General features: G+C 52.9%; 1 pseudogene across 1 annotated transcript in view; it reads right to left on the bottom strand.

Annotated features, from left to right (window-relative positions):
* LOC144490095 (filamin-A-like) overlaps nucleotides 1-16,668 on the bottom strand; it is a 30,574-nt pseudogene extending 13,906 nt beyond the window's left edge. The window contains exons 1-7 of the transcript XR_013497156.1: nucleotides 16,527-16,668; nucleotides 6,507-6,752; nucleotides 5,352-5,449; nucleotides 4,111-4,258; nucleotides 3,904-4,022; nucleotides 2,814-2,891; nucleotides 322-484 (exon numbers count right to left, since the gene is read on the bottom strand). The product of XR_013497156.1 is annotated as a filamin-A-like (transcript). The remainder of the gene's footprint in view (nucleotides 1-321; nucleotides 485-2,813; nucleotides 2,892-3,903; nucleotides 4,023-4,110; nucleotides 4,259-5,351; nucleotides 5,450-6,506; nucleotides 6,753-16,526) is intronic.
* Between the last annotated feature and the right edge of the window lie 8,221 nt (nucleotides 16,669-24,889).

Here is a 24,889-nt window from a genome sequence, read left to right on the forward strand (position 1 = left end):
TCCCCATAACCCTACATTTACCCTGCTAATCCCTCTTACCAATGCATCCTGGACAATTTAGCACAGCCATTGCATCTAACCCGCATGTCCTTGGACTGTCAGAGGAAACGGGAGCACGCAGAGGAAACCCACGCAGACACGGGGAGAATGTGCAGACTCTGCACAGACAGACAAGTCAAGAGGGGAATGGCTTACTGCAGGAATCACTTCTTCGATTACCAAGGTGATGGAAGATGTGTTGAGTGAGTTAACCACTGTTACACAAATCAAGGGACAAAGGCCGGGACAAGGTGGAACAGGCTCTCTCGCTCGCTCCCTTACCTGCTGTGTAGATGTCAAAGTAGGTGGATTTGTTGGCCGCGTTGCCAAGGGGCTCGAGGCCTGGGCCCTGGGCGGTCACCTTGCTCGAGTCACCCTGTGCCTTCCCAATGGTCACTTCAAAAGGGCTCTTGGAGATGTTCTGTCCGGCAAACAAGACGGTCACCTGTTTTTGGAGGGGGAAGAACACAGGAACAAGGTCAGGGGGGTGGGGAGAGTGAACACGCAGAGCCTCCAAATCCACACTGGTCACCCCACCCACCAGCCCCTCCTGCAACCACCTCTCACAGGCCCCCACTTGTATTTCCCCCCAACCCACACAGCCAATTATTCAGAGTCAGAGGTTTACAGCATGGAAATAGGCCCTTCGGCCCAACTTGTCCATGCTGCCCAGTTTTTTTTTAAAAAACCACTAAGCTAATCCCAATTGCCCGCATTTGGCCCATTTCCCTCTATACCTATATAACTATCTAAATGCTTTTTAAAAGACAAAATTGTACCCGCCTCTACTACAAAAAGAATGGTCCAGTTTGGACCAGGGAGCAGCATGGGCTTGGAGGGCCGAAGGGCCTTTTCCTGTGCTGTATTGTTCTTTGTACCTCTGGCAGCTTGTTCCAGACACTCACCACCCTCTGAGAAAAAATTGCCCCTCTGAACACTTTTGTATCTCTCCCCTCAAACCTATGCCCTCTAGGTTTAGACTCCCCTACCTCTGGGAAAAGATGTTGACTATCTAAGCTGATCTGTGTCCCTCATTATTTTATAGACCTCTATAAGATCATCCTCAAGTCTCCTACGCTCCAGAGAAAAAGGTCCCAGTCTATCCAGACTCTCCTTTTAACTCAATCCATCAAGTCCCGGCAGCATCCCAGTAAATCTTTTCTGCACTCTTTCCAATTTAATAATATCCTTACCAGCACAGAAACAGACCATTCGGCCTATCCCCCTCAGATCAATGCTATCATTTGCATGCCACACAAGTGCCCTCCCCCAGGTGATATCCCTCCCTGACATGCAGACAAAGAGTCAACACCTTTTACAACACAGAGACCCTTTGGCCCATCACATCTGTACAAGCACCTATCGATTCTAATCCCATTTCCCAGCACTTGGTCCATAGCCTTGTATGCTGTGGGGTTTGAGTGCTCATCCAAATGTTTAAATGTTCAGTGTTCCTGCCTCTCCCACCCTGTCAGGCAGCGGGTTCCAGACTCCCACCACCCTCTGGGTGAAAATGTTTCTCCTCAAATCCCCTCAATATCCCACCCCTTCCCTCCAAAGTTTATTTAGCGTCACAAGTAGGCTTACATTAACACTGCAATGAAGTTACTGTGAAAATCCCCTAGTTGCCACACTCCAGCGCCTGTTCGGGTACACCGAGGGAGAATTTAGCATGGTCAATGCACCTAACCAGCACGTCTTTCAGACTGTGGGAAGAAACCGGAGCACCCGAAGGAAACCCACCCAGACACGGGGAGAACGTGCAAACTCCACACATAGTGACCCAAGACGGGAATTGAACCCAGGTCCCTGGCGCTGTGAGGCAGCAGTGCTAACCACTGTGCCTCTACTAAAAAAGGGGAAATTTCTTCCGATCCACCCTGTGTCCCTCATTATTCTGTACACCTCGATCAGGTCCCCCCTCAGCCTTCTCTGCTCTGAGGAAAACAACCCCAGTCTAACCAGCGTCTCTCCATCGCTGAGACGCTCCATCCCAGGCAGCATCCTGGTGAATCTCCTCCGCACCCTCTCCAGTGCAATCACATCCTTCCTATAGTGTGGAGACCAGAACTGCACCCAGTCCTCTAGGTGTGGCCTAACCAGTGCTTCATACAGCTCCATCACAACCTCTCTGCTCTGATACCTTGGCTAAATAAAGGCCAATATCCCCATTTGCCTTCTTAACCCATGGAGGGGGGTTGACAAGTCATTGTCTTTTTATCCCTTGTGGCCCACACAGCCCCTACAACTGACCATCCTCATCGAGCCCTCTACATCCGAGAGGTGTCCATGGGGAGCAGTACGTCAGCAGAAAGATCTCCATTTTGTATTCGAGTCACTATCAACATCCTGGGGGTCACCATTGAGCAGAAACTGAACTGGACCCAGCCATATAAATACTGTGGCTCCCAGAGCAGGTCAGAGGCTGGGAATCCTGCGGAGAGTAACTCACCTCCTGACCCCCCCCAAAGCCTGTCCACCGTCTACAAGGCACAAGTCAGGAGTGTGATGGAATACTCTCCCACTCGCCTGGATGAGCGCGGCTCCGACAACACTCGAGGATATCAGCCGTTCCTTCACTGTGGCTGGGTCAAAATCCTGGAATGCCCTCCCTAACAGCACTGTGGGTGTACCTACACCACACGGGACAGCAGCGGGTTCAAGATGGCGGCTCACCCACCACCTTCTCAAGGGGGCAATAAATGCTCCCTTGGGAACCAAGGGGAGTGGGGAAAAATGCAACAATCAAACAATCCACGTCCGAGACACCTTACCTTGTGTAGTCCCACGACCTTGGGAGTGTAGTGGACCGAGTAAGTTCTATTTTTATCGTTGTTGGCCGTTACTTTAGCCTGTCGACAAACGGATATTAAAATAAATTAAATTTGACAAAAGCTGATACCAGGGCCGGAGGCCGAGGGGTGTTGTTGACAGATTGAGGTCTCAAAATGTAGAAGGGGGCCGTTTCAGTAGGGTTGACGCAGAGAAGATACCTCCACTCATGAGCGTGAGCCGTGTGTGACCGGAACACTGGGCCACCAGTACAAGATTGTCACTATTAAATCCATTGCGGGGGTCTTTACCCAGGGAGTGGGGGAAGAATGCGGGAGTCGCCCTCCGCACCCCAGAGACTCTTCAGCCCATCTCGTCTCCACCAGCCCATCAAGAACCAATCTATTCTAACCTCAGCCTATAACAGTCCTGCACATTACAAATGGAACAGAATGATTATAGCACAGGAGGCCATTCATGCCCTCATCTGGCTGCTGATCCCTTGGCCAGAGTGACACGTGTAATCCCCCCACCCTTCCCCCGTCAGCCCAGTCCCCCCACCCTTCCCCCTGCCCATTCTCCCTTTTTGGATAATAATCCAATTCCCCTTGGGGAAGCCTCGATTGAACCTGCCTCCCCCACACTCTCAGGCAGCGCCTTCCAGATCCACACCACTCGCTGCGTGAAAAACTCTCTCCCCGTGTCTCCGTCGCTTCTTTCTCCAATCGCCTCCAATCTGTGTCCCCCTCTGGTTCCCCATCCTCCCGCCAATGGGAACAGTTTCTCCCTCTCGACTCTGTTCCAGACCCCAATGCCATCCTCATGAATTGAACCCCTTGATCAAATCTCCTCTCAACCTTCTCTTCTCCCACGGAGAACATTCCCAACTTCTCCCAATCAATCCATGGAGCTGAAGTCCCCTCAGCTCCCTGGAAATATTCTCCTCAATCTTGTCCACACACACACACCCTCTCTCTCAAAACATTGTCCCCTGAAGTGCGGCAGGCAGGAACTGGATGGAATGCTCCAGTTGAGGTTGAATGAGGGGGGGAAGAAAAAAAAAAAATCAGGAATGTTCCAGACGCCCCTCACCTCCTCACGATGGCCAGCTGGGTCCTCAACGTAGACCAGCACCTCGCCAAGCCCAGCGCTGATTGTCTCCACCATGAACTCCGCCTTCCGCATCACAACATTGCCGGTCGGTTCAATACCTGGAGGAAAGGGACAAAAAATAAATTTTAAAAAACAGGCAGCGACAGAGACGACCAAGGGGGGAGAAAAGTTGGCGTGACGACAGACCTGGTCCGTAGGCCCGGGCTTTCTTGGGGTTGAGTTTTGGACGGAGGGGAGCTCCGGGTTTCAGCTTGGCTTTGGGGAACTGCGACAGGTAGGTCATGACGGAGTGTTCGTCCACGTTGGGGTCAAGGATCTCCTCCGGGGTGATCACCTGGAACGGGATGGGGGGAGAAAATGAGAAGTGTCAAGATCAGGGAAACCATGTTGGACCCACTGAGAAAGAAAATGGCTGCCCAAGGCGGTGACACAATGGAGGACGCCAAGGGTGGGAGAAAATGGCCACCGTGCACTCAATGAGGGCCTTCTCACATCAAGTGCACTCTGCCCTTCCCCATTTCTCCACTGCAGCCCTGAGCCACTAACCGTGCAATAGTCCCACCTCAATTTTAGGAGCCTGTTCAAGAAGGCCAAAGCTTGTTTCACCTACCCTCAGGGCATCCAAACCAAGGGGGGTTGGGGGCGGGGGGGGAGAAAATCAGTGGGTGCGTTTCCTTTTGGGTCACTTGCTGTCAAAAGCAGGTAATGCGACAGCTGACCAGCACACAGCAAGATCCCACAAACCACCAACGACTGAAGTCTCACGAAATGTGACTTTGATGAAGGGATTTGAATACTGAGGCCTGGGAGAGAACATCATCCTCCACCCCCCCTAATAGCAGCACTTGTGACCACCCCAGGGGACAGATGGGGAAGGTTGGGGGGGGGGGGGGGGGGGGGAAGGGGGTTCAATGTCCTGTCATGAAAGACGGGCCCTCCCTCAAACAGGGTGGCCCTCCCTCAGTATTTGAGACCTCCTCGCCACCCCCTCAGCCGATGGACCAAGGGCCCCCTCAAACTTCTATCGCCCCCATCCCTCCCCTCAGCCCCACTCCATCTCCTCAACCAATGAGGCCACGCCCTCGACCTCCCACATCCCCTTAAATGAGGGAGGTTTCGCCACTCACACTCCTTCCCCTCAGCTCATTACTCACTCTTCCCCCCCCTCCCTCCCCCCAGCTCATTACTCCTCTTCCCCCCCCCTCCCTCCCCCCAGAGTGGTGCTCCCTCAGCATTGTGGGAATGTTTCGGGCCTAGATTGCAAGGCTTGAGCATGGTGTTGGGACCTCCTCCCATTCCCGAGTTTGCTCCCCTCCTTCTCTTCTCCTCCTCCCCCCCCCCCAGACCCCCCCAGACCTGCAGCGTCCACACCGAGGGAGATTGGCAGGGGGTCGAATGAGCCCACCTCTGCCACCCAGCCAACTCACCTGTGGGATTCCCAGCCAGTCGTCAGCCTGCTGCATGGCCTCCCTGGCGTTGTCCACTGGCTTGCTTCCATCCCAGGTCTCCCAGTCTGGGCAGAGCCCTGTTCCGAGGGGGGGAAAGAAAATGGCCACCGTCAGATTTAATAAGTCTCCAAATCTCCTCTTTCTCTCCCTCCCCCCAAAATCGACAAGCTAACCCCCCCATCTTTGAAATTCACTCCCTCCACCACCAATGTACAGTGGCAGCAGTGTGCATCATCCCCAAGATGCACTGCTGTAGTCGATGCAGGGAGAATGTTCCCAATGGTGGGGGAGTCCAGAACCAGGGGTCACCGTCTGAGGAGTCAGGATAGACCATTTTGGACGAAGGTGAGGAGACATTTCTTCACGCAGAGAGTGGTGAGCCTGTGGAATTCACTAACACAGGAAGTAGTTGATGCCAAAACACTGAACGTATTCGAGAGGCGGCTGGATAAAGCACTTGGGGCGAACGGGATCAAAGGTTTATGGGAAGGAAGCAGGATTAGGCTATTGAGTTGGATGATCAGCCATGATTCCAATGACTGGCAGAGCAGGCTCGAAGGGCCAAATGGCCTCCTCCTGCTAACTTCTATATTTCGCCAAGGCTCCTTAGACAGCGCCGTCCAAACCCGCCACCTCTATCCCCTAGAAGGACAAGGGCCCCCCCCCACCACTCAGAGCTCCCCCACCACCCTGACTCAAAAATATATCAGCCGTTCCTTCACTGTGACCGGGTCAAAAATCCTGGAACTCCCTCCCTAACAGTGCTGTGGGTGTACCTACACCACACGGGACTGCAGCGGGTTCAAGATGGCGGCTCACCCACCACCTTCGAACAGGGAAATTAGGGACAGGTACAGTGGTTAGCACTGCTGCCCTCTTTTTAGGTCAAACAGCGTTACGGATCTGGGTTCAATTCCAGCCTCGGGTCACTGTCTGTGCAGAGTCTGCACGTTCTCCCCGTGTCTGCGTGGGTTTCCTCCCAGTCGGAAAGACGTGCTGGTTAGGTGTATAATTCTCCCCCAGTTAAGGGTCTTCCCCGCGCAGGGTTACTAGATGGATTCTTCCACTCCCCTTCTCTGGGATGTTCTTCCATCCACCCCCAACCCAGACGGAAGGGGCCCCGAGGGTCCTTACCGGGGGCACAGCTGTCCACCAAGGCGCCCAGAGCCTTGCCACTTTGCCAGTCCTTGCTGAAGTTGGTGATGGGCATCTCGGGCAGCTTGTTCTGGATCCATCCCAGCAGCCTCTGCTTGGGGGTCTGTTTCTTGGCCTCATCATCATCCTCGTCCCACATGGGCATGGAGATGGAATAATGAAGGATCAGCGTCCATATCAAACCCAGGATCAGCTTGAGGTTCCCGTCAACGATGGCTTTGCTATCTGCAGGGACGGCAAACAAGACAAAACTCCTTCAAAACCACAACGAATAATTTAAAAAAAGTTTGCCCACTTCCCTTGCCCTGCCTTGCCCCATCCAGGACTCACCACACCAAGTGGCAGCCATCTTGTCCCTCACGGGACGCCAAACATTTACAGATGCACCATAGAAAGCATTCTTTCTGGTTGTATCACAGCTCCTGCTCTGTCCAAGACCGCAAGGAACTACAAAGGGTCGTGAGGGGGTGGCACGGTAGCACAAGGGGCGGCACGGTAGCACAGTGGTTAGCACTGCTGCTTCACAGCTCCAGGGTCCCGGGTTCGATTCCCGGCTCGGGTCACTGTGTGGAGTTTGCACATTCTCCTCGTGTCTGCGTGGGGTTTCCTCCGGGTGCTCCGGTTTCCTCCCACAGTCCAAAGATGTGCGGGTTAGGTTGATTGGCCAGGTTAAAAAATTGCCCCTTAGAGTCCTGGGATGTGTAGGTTAGAGGGATTAGCGGGTAAAATATGTGGGGGGTAGGGCCTGGGTGGGATTGTGGTCGGTGCAGACTCGATGGGCCGAATGGCCTCCTTCTGCACTGTAGGGTTTCTATGTTTCTATGTGAACAAAGTCCAGTCCAAACCAGCCTCCCATCCATTGACTGTCTACACTTCCGGCTGCCTCAGGAAAAACAGCCAGATAATCAAGGACCCCACGCACCCCGGACACTCTCTTCCATCGGGAAAAAGTTACAAAAGTCTGAGGTCACGTACCGACCGACTCAAGAACAGCTTCTTCCCTGCTGCCGTCAGACTTTTGAATGGACCTACCTCACATTGAGTTAATCTTTCTCTACACCCTAGCTATGACTGTAACACTACATTCTGCACTCTCTCCTTTCCTTCTCTATGAACAGTATGCTTTGTCTGTAATAGCATGCAAGAAACAATACTTCTCACTGTATACTAATACATGTGACAATAATAAATCAAATCAAAAATCCAGTCAGTCCTCCCTCTTCCCTCCCCAACAGTCCCGCCTGTTCCATCTCCTTTTGGGAAAAATAAATCACAGTAGAGGTGCAACATTGGCCATTCTGCCCCTCAAGCCTGCTCCGCCATTCGGCAAGATCTCATCCAATCACACGTGTGTCGTGAGCTCTCCATCTACCCGCGATGGAAAACCTTCCAATCCCTCGCCCAACAAGACTTTACCTACCCCCGCCTTCGAAACAGTCAGTGACCACCACCCCCCAACCCAACACTCCCGGAGAGTTCCAAAGTCACAACCCTCAGAACAAACATTCTCTTAATCTCCATCCTTAAAGGGCGACCCTCAACTTAATTTTCAAACAGTTCCATTCCCACCCCCAAGTTCTGGACTCGCCCTCGAGGAAAGGCCCTTTCCACATCCACCTTGTCAAGACCCATTTAGGGTCTTATCTACTTCAATCGAGTCTCCCCTCCCCTCGCTCTTTGAAACTTCAGCATTAAGCCTAGTCTGTCCAACCTTCCCACAGTGGTTAGCTCAGCACTGGGGACCCGGGTTCAATTCCCGGCTTGGGCCATGGTCTGTGGAGGTTGTACATTCTCCCCGTGTCTGTGTGGGTTTCCTCCGGGTGCTCTGGTTTCTTCCCACAGTCCAAGAGTGTGGGATAGTTTGATCAGCCATGCTAAATTTACCCGGGTGTCAGGGGAATTAGCAGGGTAAATGCTTGGGGTTGCAATTGATACAGACTCAATGGGCCGAGTGGCCTTCTCCTGTACTGCAAGGATTCTATGAAGACAAGCCGCTGATTCCAGGTATTGATCGACGAAACCGCCCCTGAACCGCTTCCAGCCGACTTCCTTAAATAAGGAGACCAAAACCACGCTCAGTATTCGAGATGTGGTCTCACCAATGTCCTGAATAACGGAAGCATAACCTCCTTACTTTTACCTTCAATTCCTCTCACGATAAAAGGAGAGCTTGCGGACATTTGTGGCGTCCACCAGCCTCCTCAGCAGTGGACTCCAGATTCTCACTGCAAGGCTTTGGGGGTGGCGGGGAGGGGGTGGTTTATCATAGAAATCATAGAAACCCCACAGTGCAGGAGGAGGCCATTCGGCCCATCGAGTCTGCACCGACCACAATCCCACCCAGGCCCTACCCCCACATATTTTACCCGCTAATCCCTCTAACCTACACATCCCAGGACTCTAAGGGGCAATTTTTTAACCTGGCCAATCAACCTAACCCGCACATCTTTGGACTGTGGGAGGAAACCGGAGCACCCGGAGTAAACCCACGCAGACACGAGGAGAATGTGCAAACTCCACACAGACAGTGACCCGAGCCGGGAATCGAACCCGGGACCCTGGAGCTGTGAAGCAGCAGTGCTAACCACTGTGCTACCGTGCCGCCCGTAAAAATATTCTTCCTTACATAACTTACTCCCTTGTCCAAAACCTGTTCCATTCCCCCTACTAGTCCTTCGCGTCTGGAGGGCTTCCTTCATCTGAGTAGGCCGCAGATTGTTCACTCACCATGACCCCATGAATAAGATCAAATACATTTGATATAACTTGTGGGGCCAAACGGCCTGTTTTGTGCTGTAGTTTTCTATATACACCCAATATTACAGAAAATGCTTCATTATTTATTATATATCGATTTGAATCATTGATGCACACACTTAGGCCCAACTCAAGTCTGGGATCCTGTTGAGGTCGCCACTCTGTACAGGAAGGACACGAGGGCCCTCGAAACGGTTGGGGGGGGGGTTGCAGAGGGAGATTTACCAGAATGGTTCTCGGGATGAGGGGAAGGCACCAGGTGGGGGAAAAGAGAAATTCTGAATTTGGCATGCCTCAGTCAGAAACTAGGCCCACCACCCCCACTGAGGCTTGTGGTTTAGGCCGAAACAGGAGGACATCAGGTAATTACAGGCCGGTGAGCCTTACATCAGTGGTAGGGAAATTATTTGAGAGGATTCTTCAAGACAGGATTTATTCCCACTTGGAAATAGGTGGACGTATTAGTGAGAGGCAACATGGTTTTGTGAAGGGGAGGTCGTGTCTCACGAACATGATTGAGTTTTTCGAGGAAGTGACAAAGATGATTGATGAGGGTAGGGCAGTGGATGTTGTCTACATGGACTTCAGTAAGGCCTTTGACAAGGTCCCTCATGGCAGACTGGTGCAGAAGGTGAAGTCGCACGGGATCAGAGGTGAACTGGTAAGGTGGATACAAAACTGGCTCAGTCAAAGAAGACAGAGGGTAGCAGTGGAAAGGTTGTTTCTGAATGAAGGGCTGTGATGCTTGAGGAAAATGTAACTGGTTTGATTAGTAAGTTTGCAAATGACACAAAGGTTGGTGGATTTGCAGATAGCGATGAGGACCATCAGAGGATACAGCAGGATATAGATCAGTTGGAGACTTGGGCGGAGAGATGGCAGATGGAGTTTAATCCGGACAAATATGAGGTAATGCATTTTGGAAGGTCTAATACAGATAGGAAATATACAATAAACGGCAGAACCCTTCAGAGTATTGATAGGCAGAGGGATCTGGGTGTACAGGTACACAGATCACTGAAGCAGCAACGCAGGTGGAGAAGGTAGTGAAGGCATACGGCATGCTTGCCTTCATCGGCCGGGGCATTGAGTTTAAAAATTGGCAAGTCATGTTGCAGCTTTATAGAACCTTAGTGAGGCTGTACTTGGAATATAGTGTTCAATTCTGGTCGCCACACTACCAGAAAGATGGAGACTTTGGAGAGGGTACAGAAAAGTTTTACCAGGATGTTGCCTGGTATGGAGGGCATTAGCTATGAGGAGAGATTGGAGAAACTTAGTTTGTTCTCATTGGAGCGACAGAAGTTGAGGGGAGACCTAATAGAAGTCTACAAGATTATGAGAGGCATGGACAGAGTGGATAGTCAGAAACTTTTGCCCCCCAGGGTGGAAGAGCCAATTACTAGGGGGCACAGGTTTAAGGTGCGAGGAGCAAGGTTTAAAGGAGATGTACGAGGCAGATTTTTTTAAAAAAACTACACAGAGTAGTGGGTGCCTGGAACTCGTTGCCGGGGGAGGTAGTGGAAGCGGATATGGTAGTGACTTTTAAGGGGCGCCTTGACAAATACATGAATAGGATGGGACTAGAGGGATATGGTCCTTGGAAGGGGAGGGGGTTTTAGTTAAGTCGGGCAACATAGTCGGTGCAGGCTTGGAGGGCCAAAGGGCCTGTTCCTGTGCTGTAATTTTCTTTGTTCTTTGAACAGCCACACAGTCAAGGGGGTGCTGCCACTTGGGGTGCCACGATAGGCCTGGCCCCAACTCAAGCTTGCGAGTCAAAGCTTGGTGCCTTCTCCCTCCTCACCCCTCCCAACGGAACATGGTTAAAAAAAGTGGACTACTTGACATTCCACAACAGGAATTTGGGTATGGCTTTTCGGCTGGAGTTCTGGAAGCATCTCTGAAAAAAGGGAAAGATTAAGAACTGGCTGGAAGATGCTCGAAATAGTCAGGGTGAGTCAAATTAGCACTTGGTGGGGGAAAGAGAAGATGCCAAACTTTGGCTCACGATCTCGGGTCGGTGCTGGGCCTGGGCCACCCCTATCATGGCACCCCAAATGGTAGAGTCCGCCCACCCGAGGGGCTGTTCTCCCTGTCTTGGCGCAGACCATGAGCATCAGTGGGGGGGTGCGGGGCCTAAATTCTAACAAGCAATGTCAAATCCAAACTTTCTGGTCTCTCCACTGCCCCAGCACCCCCTCCCCCCAGTGGAGGTCTCTCTCCCTTGTTGAGAATTGAGTGCGGTTTGGACCAGGGATCTGGGGAGGGGCAAAAAATTTACTGAAACTAAAAGTTTGGGTGATTTATCACTCAGCTGTTTAACGTGGGAGCATCCCGTGTGCCAATTGGTTGGCCATCCTTTATGCACACAAAATGGTGACCATAATCACACTTCGAAGAAAGGCTAGGTTGGGGGTGGGGTGGTCGCTGGTTGGCCAACATTTATTGCCCATCCCTAGGGAAGTGTTGTGCGGGCAGGAGATTGAGAAGTTATTAAGAGATAAATCTTTCAACATTAGGACCGCCATCTTGGACCTGGTCAACACAAGCCTCCCCCCAACCCCCCTCCCCACCCCAACCTCAGACTGGAGGGACTGCCACACCAGTGGAGATCTTCCACAAGGAGAGGTCGAGCCCAAATGCCCCCCCCCCCCCCCCCGTTCCATCCTCATGAAAGATCTCGCGGCCATTATTGGAAGGGCAGTGGCGGGAAGAGTTGCACCCAATATTTAACCCCTAACCCACACCAATGTTTTAAAAGTACGACTGGGGGTCATTGGTTGCCTGCGGGATCTTGCTCTGCCCAACAAAAACACAGCTGCCTCTTCCCTATGTTACAGTAACTACACCGCCATCGCTTAGCACACTCCCACACTCGTGCAGAGACAGGCCCTGTGGAGCAAATAGCTCGTAGCAACCGAAAAAAATCCAGGGCGTGTCACACTAGGTCATAGTCGGGACACGCAGGAAGATAACTAAAAACAGCAAAGTAATTTCAAGCCTTTTAGACTGGAAGAAATTCCATCAGGTCCTCTCACCCCGGCAAGTAAATTCTGAATCCCCACCCCCCAAATGTGGCAAGCAAACGCAACTGATCCACCAGCCCTGTGGCAATTAATGGCAACATTTCTTCATTAAATTACACAATGTTGGTTTTGCTTCAAGATACCACAGCTGCTCCAAGTCACAGTTTGATTAAAAAGAGATAATGACCAATAAACTCATCCACCCAGTGAGCTTTGTGCTCCCATCACCATTGACAGACCCGTCCCCACCAGTACTGTGTCCCAGTGTTATACAGCGACAGACCCGTCCCCACCAGTACTGTACCCCAGTGTTATACAGTGACAGACCCGTCCCCACCAGTACTGTGTCCCAGTGTTATACAGTGACAGACCCGTCCCCACCAGTACTGTGTCCCAGTGTTATACAGCGACAGTCCCATCCCCACCAGTACTGTACCCTAGTGTTATACAGAGACAGACCCATCCCCACCAGTACTGTACCCCAGTGTTATACAGAGACAGACCCATCCCCACCAGTACTGTATCCCAGTGTTATACAGTGACAGACCCGTCCCCACCAGTACTGTACCCCAGTGTTATACAGCGACAGACCCATCCCCACCAGTACTGTGCCCCAGTGCTATACAGCGACAGACCCGTCCCCACCAGTACTGTACCCCAGTGTTACAGTGACAGACCTGTCCCTACCAGTACTGTACCCCAGTGTTACAGTGACAGACCTGTCCCCACCAGTACTGTACCCCAGTGTTATACAGTGACAGACCTGTCCCCACCAGTACTGTACCCCAGTGTGATACAGTGACAGACCCGTCCCCACCAGTACTGTACCCCAGTGTTACAGTGACAGACCTGTCCCCACCAGTACTGTACCCCAGTGTTACAGTGACAGACCTGTCCCCACCAGTACTGTACCCCAGTGTTACAGTGACAGACCGGTCCCCACCAGTACTGTACCCCAGTGTTATACAGTGACAGACCCGTCCCCACCAGTACTGTACCCCAGTGTTATACAGCGACAGACCCGTCCCCACCAGTACTGTACCCCAGTGTTATACAGCGACAGACCCGTCCCCACCAGTACTGTACCCCAGTGTTATACAGTGACACACCCGTCCCCACCAGTACTGTACCCCAGTGTTATACAGTGACAGACCTGTCCACACCAGTACTGTACCCCAGTGTTATACAGTGACACACCCGTCCCCACCAGTACTGTACCCCAGTGTTATACAGTGACAGACCTGTCCACACCAGTACTGTACCCCAGTGTTATACAGTGACACACCCGTCCCCACCAGTACTGTACCCCAGTGTTATACAGTGACAGACCTGTCCACACCAGTACTGTACCCCAGTGTTATACAGTGACACACCCGTCCACACCAGTACTGTACCCCAGTGTTATACAGGGACAAAATGAAAATCCTCCTCTCTCTCTCGCTGTTTCTCTCTCTCTTTACCCCCCCCCCAAAACTTCCAGAACAGGGTCAAACAGGATTCAGCGATCAGACTTATTCTTCAGGAACTGCCCAGAATTCCTTTGAACAGGGTCTGGTTGCTAAGTGACTTGGTTGTGGGCAGATCGCTGGGTGTTGTGCAGAGCTGGCCAAGGGGCCTCTCTCTCTCTCTCTCTCTCTGGGCCTCACTCGACAACAGAACAGGAGATTTCAAGGAATGTTTGAGTCAGGCAGCTTTTGACCTTCACAGATGGAGAAAAAAACGAACATCACAGGAACAAAACTCTGCTGATTAAGCCTCAGCGAGAGAACTGGGTCCCGTTCTGGGGGCCTGCATTTCACAGGAAGGACGTCAGGGCCTTGGGGAGGCCTGGGCGCAGACGTTTCACAGTGGGGGTTGCGGGGGGAGGGGACTAGACTGCTGGTGGGAGGGCGGTCACTATCACGAGGGGGTTTCGAAGGAGTAAATGAGGAGGGGGGCTTCCCAGCGAGAGAAGGGTTGGTAACCAGGGTGGGGGGAGTGAACACAGATTGGAGAATCAGTAAAAAGGGGGGAGAGAGAGAGACGAGAAGATTTCGTTTTGACTCTGCGAATTGTGGTACAAATCAGAATCCCTACAGTGCAGAAGGGAGGCCATTCAGCCCATCAAGTCTGTACCAACCACAATCCCACCCAGGCCCAACCCCCATGTACTTACCCTGCTCAACCCTCGACGCCAAGGGGTAATTTAGCATGGCCAATCCACCTAACCCACACATCTTTGGAGTGTGGGATAATATTTGCAGAGCTACGTGGGAAAGCACGAGGGAGAAAAATGGGGGCCAATTGAATAGCTCTTGCAAAAGGGGCTAACAGAGGCACAATAGATGGGGGTGAATGGCCTTCTTCCGATTTGTCTGTACAAAGGGAGTGCGACAGATCTGACAATCATCATAGAAATCAAAGAAACCCTACAGTACAGAAAGAGGCCATTTGGCCCATCGAGTCTGCACCGACCACAATCCCACCCAGGCCCTACACCCATATCCCTACATATTTACCCACTAATCCCTCTAACCTACGCATCTCAAGACACTAAGGGGCAATTTTTTAGCATAGCCAATCAACTTAACCCGCACGTCTTTGGACTGTGGGAGGAAATCGGAGCACCCGGAGGAAACCCACGCAGACACGAGGAGAATGTGCAAACTCCACACAGACAGTGACCCAAGGCCGGGAATCGAACCCAGGTCCCTGGAGCTGTGAGGCAGCAGTGCTAACCACTGTGCTACCGTGCCCAATGGAAGTCGAAATGTTCTGGGCCAGGAACAGCTTGCTTGACAGAGTGTGGTGTAGCCATTCTCTTGTTGGACGAGTAATGAAGGATATATAGAGAATTAAAACCTTAGCCAGGCAGTTTTAAAATCAAAAATACATTTAAGATCTGTTTAGTGTCTCAGATCATTGAGGAAGCCACAGCCAACAGGCTCACTAATATCCCTGGACCTGGTTTGGGCCTACAATCGGGCGGACAGCCCCCACACCACCCAATTGCGCAACCACACCCCTCACGAAGGGCCTCAAAGAGCGATATTTGTTTTAAAAAGTGAAACAGTCGCTAAAGCAGCTCCAAAATCCACCCGATCTCGGAGGGGGAAAATGACACCCTTGGAGAGAATTTTTTTAAAAAGATTAAAACAGGGTGGGGAGAAAAGAAAACGGTCGATTAGGAGGGCATCTTCCAGCCTACTAGGCCGAGGGTGACGTCAGAAGCCTAACTCCCGAGGATTGTAGTTGATAAATGAGTTGGTTGGTAAGGTACAAGAGTTGGAGCCAAAAATGTGTTTTCAAGAAACCACTCATGCTCAAATATGGGCAATTCCAGACAGGCAGCAAGGCTTAATCGCTTTTTTTCTCCTCGCTAACTTCCTGCCCTCTGGGCCCTTGGTTGAGGAGAAAGCATTTCAGTCACAGGAGAAAAATTCAGCCAGCGCTCTTCGGTAGTTTTTGCCTTATAAGGCCCACCTCGGGCCCAGCGACAAAGGGCCTGGCAGAGGACACCCCAGCTTGTTGAAGCACTGCCCGTTTCTTAAAGCCTTGGCAGCTCTGCCTGTGTGCCAATGGTCTACAGGGTCTCCCTCACCGGACCCCAGGAGGGTTTGGGGTCTGAGCTCCGAACTTCAGGAGAACCTCTCTCGCTTACAACCAGCCCCTCCACCCCCACCCCCAGGGCAGAGGGGGCAGTCCTCAAACGATGATGCATCGTGGGATCTCACTGTGCGTCGCTTCAAACATCCCCCTTCCCCCCCAACAAGTCAGCGCCGAGGGGGCATGAACAAGAGGGGGGAGGGTCACTGCTGCTTCACAGCACCAGGGTTCAATTCCTGGCTTGGGTCACTGTCTGTACGGAGTCTGTACATTCTCCCCGTGTCTGCGTGGGTTTCTTCCGGGTCCTCCAGTTTCCTCCCACAGTCCAAAGATGTGCAGGTTCGGTGGATTGGCTGTGCTAAATTGCCCCTCAGTGTCAGGGGGATTAGCTAGGGTAAATGTATGGGGTTACAGGAATGGGGCCTGGGTGGGATTGAGATGGGCCGGATGGTCTTCTATGAGAGGGCAGGACAGTGAATAAGTCTGGGTGGATAACCCCCCCCACACAGTTATTTTTAGCTGGGTGGGGCCACCCACAAGCTAATCTAGGCAGACTGGCTACACCCAAAAAGGGAACAGAAAAAGGGTGACTGTGATTCAAACAAACATTGTGCCCACACACAAGACCAACCACTGGCTGGAGCTGGAACTCTGAGCGTCCCTCTCACCCCCTTCCCAGAAACTTCCAAAAAGGCTGGCACAGGCAGGATGGCCCGAATGGCCTTGAGCAGTGTAGTCCTTCTCCAATGGCGAGAGAGCAGTCCGATGCACATTGATGGATCTACATCTCTACTTTTCAAAGTCTGTGGGTGACGTGAACCTCGGAAGTTTGGAAACAGAGCAGTGCAGAACTTCCAAAGGACATGTACAAGTGGGAGTGGGCAGACAGGTGGCAGATGAGGTTCAATGTGGAAAAGAGCGATGATGCATCTTGGTAGGAAGAACGTGGACAGATATCATATGAACCCTGTAGTCCAGAAGGAGGCCATTTGGCCCATCAAGCCTATACCAACAACAACCCCACCCAGGGCCTATCCCCATAAACCCATGCATTTACCCAGCTAATTCCCACTGACACCAAGAGGTGATTTACCCTGGCAAATCCACCAACCTGCACATCTTTGGACGTAAACCAGAGCACCTGGAGGAAACCCACACAGATACGGGGAGAATGTGCAAACTCCACAGACACAGTGACCCGAGGCCGGAACCGAACCTGGGCCCTGGCGCTGAGAGGCAGCGGTGCTAACCCACTGTGCCACCCAAATAGAAAATAAGGGGTACAATGCTATAGGGGGTGCAGGAACAAAGGGAGCTGGGTGTCTCTGCGCACAGATCATTGAAGGTGGCAGGACAGGTGGAGAGCGCAGTTAATAAAGCATATAGTATCCTGGGCTTTATTAACAGGGGCACAGAGTACAAGAGGAAGGAGATTATGCTGAACTTATACAATTATATAACTGAACTTATACAGTTATACAAGACACTAGCTAGACCACAGCTAGAATATTGTGCACTGTTCTGGGCGCCGCACTATAGCAAGGATGTGAACGCATTGGAGTGAGTGCGGAAGAGGTTCACAAGGATGGTTCCAGGGATGAGAAACTTCGGCTACGAGGATAGATTGGGAGAGATTTGGGCTGTTCCCCTTGGAGAGGAGAAGGCTCAGAGGAGACTTGATAGAGATGTTCAAAATCATGAGGGGCGACAGGACAGAGTAGAGAGAGAAACGGTTCCCCCCGTGTAAAAGGATCGGGAACGAGGGGGACACAGATTGAAAGCAATTTGCAAAAGCAGCAAATGCGATGTGAGGAAAAACCTTCTCCACACAGCGAGTGGTTCGGGGTCTGGAACGTTCTGCCTGGGAGCGTGGCGGAGGCAGATTCGATTGAGGCGTCCAAGAGGGCGTTAGATGATTATTTGAATAGAAACAATGTATGGAAGGAGGGAGGGGTTACAGGGAAAAGGCAGGAGAATGGCACTAAGTCATATGGGCAACATGATGGTTAGCGCTGCTGCCTCACAGCGCCAGCGACCCGGGTTCGATTCCCGGCTTGGGTCACTGCCTGTGCGGAGTCTGCACATTCTCCCCGTGTCTGCGTGGGTTTCCTCCGGTTCCTCCCACACTCCCAAGATGTGCAGGTCGGGTGGATTGGCCATGCTAAATTGTCCCTTAGTTTAAAAAAAAAAGTAAAAGTTTATTATTAGTCACAAGCAAGGCTTACATTAACACTGCAATGAAGTTACTGTGAAATTCCCCTAGTCGCCACAGTCCGGCGCCTGTTCGGGTCAATGCACCCTAACCAGCACGTCTTTCAAACTGTGGGAGGAAACCGGAGCACCCGGAGGAAACCCACGCAGACACAGGGGAGAACGTGCAGACTCCACACAGACAGTGACCCAAGCCGGGAATCGAACCCGGGTCCCTGGCGCTGTGAGGCAGCAGTGCTAACCACTGTGCCACCCTCCAAGGAGGGAGAGAGAACTGTTCACGATATTTGCTGACATTAAGTTGGGAAGTCAGCAGTTTAGGGGAATGAAGTCAATGAAGCCGGTTGGGGGGCACGTCTCATCGACAAGATTCGTTCGGACAGGAGGCAGGAGAGAGACTGCAGAAAGATGCATGTTCAGAACCAGTACAAACATGGACTTTCAGGGGTAGATTAGCAGGGTAAATGTGTGGGGTTACAGGGAATAGGGCCTGGGTGGAATTCTAGGTGCAGACTCAATGGGCCGAAAGGCCTCCTTCTGCACTGTAGGGATTCTATGTTTCTTTGGGAGAGCCAGTGCAGGCATGATGGACCGAATGGCCTCCTCCCTCATCCTGTACCGGGCAATAGGCCTGAACAGAAGACCTCCCCCTTAAACAAAAAAAAAGGAACAGAGTTAAAATAAAAAAGTCGAAGAAGTCGTCAATTTAGCTTCAGATTGCCTCCGTCTCTCCCAGAATCCCCCCCTCCTCCCCGCTGAGCCTTGCCTGCAAGAGAGGGAGTGACTACATCTTCACATACTTTCCCCATATATGGAACACATAATAACCAGGCCACAATCTACTTTTCCACCCCCCCCCCTCCCCTCGCTTTGGGATTCTCAAATTTCAGTTCGAAGGCCCCGCCTTCGGCCTGGAAAGCAAGCAGGCTGAAACAATCCCAACATCCTGTCCTCACTACATTCCACACACCACAGAGCGAGAGAGAGAGAGGAGGGGAGAAACGTTACAGCACTGAAAAATAGCCCCCCTACCCCCCCGCCGAGCGCTCGGGAGTTCCTGTCACCGACCCCCCCCCCCCCCCCCAAAACAAAACACCGACCCCATCCCGTTTCATTCAACAGCCCCCACATCCCCCCCATCCTTCTATTCCTTTCTCCCTCGCGTGTTCATCCCTCCCAACCCCTTAAACACATCGACACAATTCACCTCAACCACTCCCGACTTCCACCACTCTCCGGGTGAAGAACTTCCTCCTCAAGTCGAAACATCAGCTGGTTACGTGGATTGGCCGTGCTAAATTGCCCCCAAAGATGTGCGGGTTGGGTGGATTGGCCATGGTATACTGCCCCGTAGTGTCAGGGGGGGTCTAGCGATGTGGGGATTATGGAGACAGCCCCTGGATTTGGATCGTCATCGGTGCAGGCTTGATGGGCCGAATGGCCTCCTTCGGCCCTGTAGGGATTCTAATCCACCCCTGCCCCAGTTGGGTTTAAATCGGTGACTGTCTGCCCCCTCCATCCCTCTCCTGCCCCTCAGGAGAGGTCTCCGTTTCCCCCCCCCCGACCGCACCTGGCCCCCAGAACTGTGCATTCAGGGTTAACCGCTCCAACCTGGAACCCCGCCTGTTGCCAGAGGCCAGTTTGAGCAGAGACATGTGTTGCGCACACATGGTTCAGTTCTCTCTTTAACAATTACTGTGGGTCTCCACCCTCAGCCGCCACCCCCCAACCCCCCCCCCCCCTCCCACCACCACTCCCTCAGGCCAAGTTAGTCAGTCTGCAAAGAGAACACTCTCATTTCATAATGCATCAGAGATCGTTGACAAGGGACCAGAGGAAGTTAGAGATAGGGAGGGTTGTAGGGGCTGGAGGAGGTTGCAGAGACAGGGAGGGTCGTAGGGACTGGAGGAGGTTGCAGAGACAGGGAGGGTCGTAGGGAGTGGAGGAGGTTGCAGAGACAGGGAGGGTCGTAGGGACTGGAGGAGGTTACAGAGACAGGGAGGATTGTAGGAGCTGGAGGAGATTACAGAGACGGAGGATTGTAGGGACTGGAAGAGGTTACAGGGATAGGGAGGGTTGTAGGGGCTGGAGGAGGTTACAGGGATAGGGAGGGTTGTAGGGGCTGGAGGAGGTTGCAGAGACAGGGAGGCTCGTAGGGACTGGAGGAGGTTGCAGAGACAGGGAGGCTCGTAGGGACTGGAGGAGGTTACAGAGACAGGGAGGATTGTAGGAGCTGGAGGAGATTACAGAGACGGAGGATTGTAGGGACTGGAAGAGGTTACAGGGATAGGGAGGGTTGTAGGGGCTGGAGGAGGTTACAGGGATAGGGAGGGTCGTAGGGACTGGAGGAGGTTACAGGGACAGGGAGGGTCGTAGGGACTGGAGGAGGTTGCAGAGACGGAGGGTCGTAGGGACTGGAGGAGGTTACAGAGACAGGGAGGATTGTAGGAGCTGGAGGAGATTACAGAGACGGAGGATTGTAGGGACTGGAAGAGGTTACAGGGATAGGGAGGGTTGTAGGGGCTGGAGGAGGTTACAGGGATAGGGAGGGTCGTAGGGACTGGAGGAGGTTGCAGAGACAGGGAGGGTCGTAGGGACTGGAGGAGGTTGCAGAGACAGGGAGGGTCGTAGGGACTGGAGGAGGTTACAGAGACAGGGAGGATTGTAGGAGCTGGAGGAGATTACAGAGATAGGGAGGGTTGTAGGGACTGGAGGAGGTTGCAGAGACAGGGAGGGTCGTAGGGACTGGAGGAGGTTGCAGAGACAGGGAGCGTCATAGGGACTGGGGGAGGTTACAGGGATAGGGAGGGGTGTCGGGACTGGGGGAGGTTACAGGGATAGGGAGGGGTGTCGGGACTGGGGGAGGTTACAGAGACAGGGAGGGTTGTCGGGACTGGGGGAGGTTTCAGGGATAGGGAGGGGTGTCGGGACTGGGGGAGGTTACGGAGACAGGGAGGGTTGTCGGGACTGGGATAGGAAGGGGTGTCGGGACTGGGGGAGGTTACAGAGACAGGGAGGGTCGTAGGGACTGGAGGAGGTTACAGAGACAGGGAGGATTGTAGGAGCTGGAGGAGATTACAGAGACGGAGGATTGTAGGGACTGGAAGAGGTTACAGGGATAGGGAGGGTTGTAGGGGCTGGAGGAGGTTACAGGGATAGGGAGGGTCGTAGGGACTGGAGGAGGTTGCAGAGACAGGGAGGGTCGTAGGGACTGGAGGAGGTTGCAGAGACAGGGAGGGTCGTAGGGACTGGAGGAGGTTACAGAGACAGGGAGGATTGTAGGAGCTGGAGGAGATTACAGAGATAGGGAGGGTTGTAGGGACTGGAGGAGGTTGCAGAGACAGGGAGGGTCGTAGGGACTGGAGGAGGTTGCAGAGACAGGGAGCGTCATAGGGACTGGGGGAGGTTACAGGGATAGGGAGGGGTGTCGGGACTGGGGGAGGTTACAGAGACAGGGAGGGTTGTCGGGACTGGGGGAGGTTACAGAGACAGGGAGGGTTGTCGGGACTGGGATAGGAAGGGGTGTCGGGACTGGGGGAGGTTACAGAGACAGGGAGGGTTGTCGGGACTGGGATAGGAAGGGGTGTCGGGGCTGGGGGAGGTTACAGGGATAGGGAGGGGTGTCAGGGCGGGATACGGTTTATATTTAAACAGCCCAATTCTATTTATACAGTCAGCAGTTGCGGGATCATTCTGTGCACTTAGTGACCACAAGAGGAATTGTTGCAAAGTGGCTGCAGGACGTGCCTGAACCGCGGCGGCCCTTATCGTGACAGGCAGGCCCTACAACGCTTCCGAATTGTCACACTAGCGTGCCAACTGGGCAAACCACAGCCAGATAGTCATCAATTGGTGCCAGTCAACTTGTGGGGAAGGGGAGTTTCCCGCCCGAGAGACACGGAGGGAAAATGAAAGTGAGAGAGAGAGAGAGAGAGAGATTTCACACAACCCAACCAACACCACACTTCAACGCTCCCTCACTCAGCCTGGCCTGGTGGGGTAACTGAAACCCATCGACAAGATTTACCTCAACCACACCCTGTGGGAGCAAGTCCTGCATATTCTCACAACTCTCTGCGTAAAGAGCTTTCCCCTCATTCCAACCGCCCCCATTGGATTTATTAGTGATGCTCTAACTATCCCTCTAACCCCCACCCCCCGCCCGCCCACATAGACACTAGCAAAACCCAATCCACCCCCCTCGGAATACCGCGCACCGTTCCGTTCTCCCCATCCCCCTCAGAATACCGCGCACCGTTCCGGTCTCCCCATCCCCCTCGGAATACCGTGCACCATTCCAGCCTCCCCATCCCCCTCGGAATACCGCACACTGTTCGTCTCCCCACCCCACGCGGAAAACCGCGCATCGTTCCGGTTTCTCTCAAATTGGATGTAGCGACACTGGGAAGGGCGTGAGATTTACGAGGCTGATCCCAGAACAGGGGAGGTTGTAAATATCAGGGAAGATTAAACAGACCGGGGCTTCTTTCTCTAGAAGGTGGTCCAATATTAGGGACAGGCGACCAAAACCTCAATCAAAGAGAGATCAGTTTGTATTCAGCATCATCAAGGACAGACACACCGACAGCTCTCCCCCTACCCCCAGGCAGCTGAAGGCACGGCCCGTGCAGCGACAGGAATTGGGGGGATGCTCGAGAGGCCGGAATTGGAGGAGCGCAGAGAACTCGGAGGGTTGTCGGAGGTTCATAGAAACCCTACAGTGCAGAAGGAGGCCATTCGGCCCATCGAGTCTGCACCGACCACAATCCCACCCAGGCCCTACCCCCACATATTTTACCCGCTAATCCCTCTAACCTACGCATCCCAGGACTCTAAGGGGCAATTTTTTTAACCTGGCCAATCAACCTAACCCGCACATCTTTGGACTGTGGGAGGAAACCGGAGCACCCGGAGGAAACCCACGCAGACACGAGGAGAATGTGCAAACTCCACACAGTTACAGAGGTTACAGAGATAGGGAGGGTTATGGAAGGCAGAGTGGGAATGTGGCAAGGACAGAAGGTGATTTGGGTGGGGGGGTTGTTGTCGAGGCGAACAGGACACAGGAAACACTAAAATCCTCACCCCCACCAGGCAAATCCAAGCCCCAATATAAAACAGGAAGCAGCCAATTACAAGTAGGGTGGCTAGTGGGAGGGGGAAAAATGATGATGTTTACCCGATTCCCCAGCATGGCGGCTTGCGTTAGGAACACCCCTTCTCCCCACCCCATAATCCCCCTCTCCCCAGTATTACTGCCACCCAATCCCACCCTCCTCCCCCCCACCCCAGCATTAGAGCCACCTTATTCCCCTCCCCTCCAGCATTGGGGTGGCACAGTGGTTAGCACTGCTGCCTCACAGCACCAGGGACCCGGGTTTGATTCCCGGCTTGGGTCACTGTCTGTGTGGAGTCTGCACATTCTCCCCGTGTCTGCGTGGGTTTCCTCCGGGTGCTCCAGTTTCCTCCCACTGTCCAAAAGGCGTGCTGGTTAGGGTGCATTGGCCGTGCTAAATTCTCCCTCCGTGTACCCGAACAGGTGCCAGAGTGTGGCGACTAGGGGATTTTCACAGTAACTTCACTGCAGTGTTAATGTCAGCCTACCTGTGTCACTAATGTAAACCCAATCCCTCCCCCACCCTGCCCCAGAGGGGACAAAACAGCAGGACAAGTCCACTTGGGGAGAAAGGGAATGTCAGAACATTGGAGGCCATTCAGCCCCTCATCGGAAATGTACACCCTATTCAAAAATCGCCCCAACACTCGGAAGTGCAGGTCAAAAGATGATGCAGCTCATGGTTCAACAGCTGGATTGCTGATACAGGAGTCTAGACTCTATCTGGGCAAAAGATGATGCCGCTCATGGTTCAACAGCTGGATTGCTGATACAGGAGTCTAGACTCTATCTGGGCAAAAGATGATGCCGCTCATGGTTCAACAGCTGGGTTGCTGATACAGGAGTCTGGACTCTGTCTGGGCAAAAGATGATGCCGCTCATGGTTCAACAGCTGGATTGCTGATACAGAGTCTAGACTCTGTCTGGGCACTGGGGCGAGGCAGGGATGAGGTAACCGGGTGAATCACATCCTTCTGGGTCGGGGTGACGGGAAAAAGTTATGCTGGGAGAGGGGGGGGATCTGTTTCACAACAAAGGAAAATAGCAATTTGCACAGCCCAGAGCAGGGAGGATGGAAATACACCCCCCCGGGCAGAGAATAATCCCAGAGAGAGAAAGAGAGAGAGAGAGAAAGGGGGAAGGAGCGTGGTCACAGACACACCAACACCCCCCCCCCCCATCCCCTCTCCAAACTGCACTTCCTTCCTGCTGGAGGCCAGCCCCGCTCCCAGGAGGCCTGGCTGGCAAACCGTGAGGAATCCTACAATCCCATTACATCCCACCCTCCCCCCTCCCTTTCCCCACCCAGGACAGAGAGGGGGGTGGGAGGGTACCCGACACGGGACCTCGAACAGGAATTTCCTCTCGGGTGGAAGGCAGCATGTTCTGGCAAAGCGGGGACGGACGCACACACACATTCCAACCTCCCCGACTCAAAAAAAAAAGAGGATGAAGCTTAAATCCACTTTAGAAAAGGCGAGAGAGAAGAGTTGAGCTTCAATAGGTGTCCAGGCAGAGTACATTTTATCGGCATTAAGCCCAGGAGTGGGTGCGATGCCTCATTTTGGACCTAGTTTGCCCCTTTCCTCGGGCAACGAATGGGATTCAATTTGAATGTGTTTTTTTGGAGCAAGCGAGATGGTAGTTTTAAAGTTTATTTGTTAGTG

This window comes from Mustelus asterias, unplaced genomic scaffold (assembly GCF_964213995.1).
Source record: "Mustelus asterias unplaced genomic scaffold, sMusAst1.hap1.1 HAP1_SCAFFOLD_2868, whole genome shotgun sequence".
NCBI classification, from domain to species: Eukaryota; Metazoa; Chordata; class Chondrichthyes; order Carcharhiniformes; family Triakidae; genus Mustelus; species Mustelus asterias.